Here is a 1,706-nt window from a genome sequence, read left to right on the forward strand (position 1 = left end):
ACCCACCCAACCTCGCCTTAGCTTGAGAGACTCAGCCTCCGAGAGGTGAGTCTCTTGTAACAGAACAATGTCAGGATTATAAGAAGCAAGGTGGGAAAGAATCCTCTGGCGCTTGATAGGACTAATAAAGCCCTTTACATTCCAGGAGATTATTCTGAATTTAAACGCAATAAAACATTAATAGACACAGTACCTACAGCAACAATGAAAAAGCAAGCAGATATCATATCAAAGACAAGAAATACTAACAAAAAAGAAAATCGCAACAAATACAGGGAAATAGGAACAGATGGAAGTATATAAATAGAAAGACAAAAACATGATACTAATAGAGAAGAGACAAAAGAGGATAATAGGTTGAGAAAGATGAGGAAGAAAAAAGATAAAGGACAAGAGAAAAAAAGTACAAGAAGAGACAGTACATATCCAAAAAGGATGACTGAAGATAACATACCTGAAGGGGACATAGAAAGGATGACGGGGTTGTGGAAGGATTCGAGAAGATTGACCACCCAAAACCAGGAGAACACACCGAGTCAGGACGGAAGACGAAAAAGACAAACCGTATGGAATGAAGGCGAACACATCAGTCTGCCTAGATGAAGAAAAAGAGGATGTGAACAAATATGATGGAGGAAATAACAATAAAACAACATCCGTAGAAAAGAAAGAAACAACAATCTGTTAGATGAAAAAGACTTGATCTAAGAGAAACCAACAATAAGACACAAAGCAATGCAAAAACCTTTTAGATAAAACCTGCAAGAAAAAAGAGAGTTAAGCATTCAACCACAAGCAGAAGAAGTATCCATGCCAGCATTAGACTGAATGTGAATAAAGTTTTTAAGTTCCGCAGGATCTTGAAAAGTCCAGGTTTGGTTCTGATGAGTAACTTTAAAGATGCAAGGATGGAATAAGCCGTATCTGGCTCCAAGAGAGCGTAGAGGGGCACGAAGGCTCAAAAATTCCTTCCGTCTTGCAGCAATTGCGTTTGAAACATCCTGGGAAAGAAAAACTCTCTGGCCCAACCATGAAACTTGACGCTTGGCTCTAGCCGCAGAAAGGACCAGAAGTAGATCTGTAAACTTTAAGAAGAGAATGATAACTCCACGAGGCTTGGATGAGGTGGAGGAGCGAGGGCCAAGTCTATGAGCCCTTTGGATGCTAAGAGAAGTAGTGACAGGCAAATCCAAAAGTTTCAGGAGGAAGGAGGAGAAAAACGAAACAGGATCATCACCCTCCAAGGATTCTGGAAGGCCATAAATGCGCAGATTATTCCTCCTATTCCTATTTTCTAATTCCTCAGTGTGGCGCTGGAGGGCAAGGACGGACTTCTCTAGTGAGGCTATACGTTGAGAATTGACTTGGATCTCTGAAACCTGCTACTCCACCGAAGAAACTCTGTTGTCCATAGTTGACCATTTTAGTTCAAAGTTCTGCATTTTGTTATTAGTCTCCTCAACAAATGGGCGTAAAGCACGGATCTCCTCCAGGAGTAACTCCAGAGAGATAGGAGAAGAAGGTTTGTCCGGAGGAGGAGAATCCTGCTTCAAGCGTTTAGAGGATGTAGAAGGAGGAGAGACCTTACTTGAAGAGGGCTGCGAGGAGGAAGCACGATTAGGAGCTGAAGCAGCCATTTGGTCTAGATTAGAAGAAAAATCAGCAGCTGAGGAGGAGGAAGGTGACGTCGTAGAGGCGCTTTTTGA

General features: G+C 42.0%; 1 protein-coding gene across 1 annotated transcript in view; it reads right to left on the reverse strand.

Moving 5' to 3' along the window:
* The window catches only part of LOC146861365 (uncharacterized), a 29,085-nt gene extending 28,502 nt beyond the window's left edge, over positions 1 to 583 (reverse strand). Inside the window, exon 1 of the mRNA XM_085646428.1 lies at positions 455 to 583. The gene's annotated coding sequence lies outside the window, so the exon portion shown is untranslated. The remainder of the gene's footprint in view (positions 1 to 454) is intronic.
* Positions 584 to 1,706: the final 1,123 nt, after the last annotated feature.

This window comes from Triturus cristatus, chromosome 3_1 (assembly GCF_964204655.1).
Source record: "Triturus cristatus chromosome 3_1, aTriCri1.1, whole genome shotgun sequence".
Classification (NCBI taxonomy): domain Eukaryota; kingdom Metazoa; phylum Chordata; class Amphibia; order Caudata; family Salamandridae; genus Triturus; species Triturus cristatus.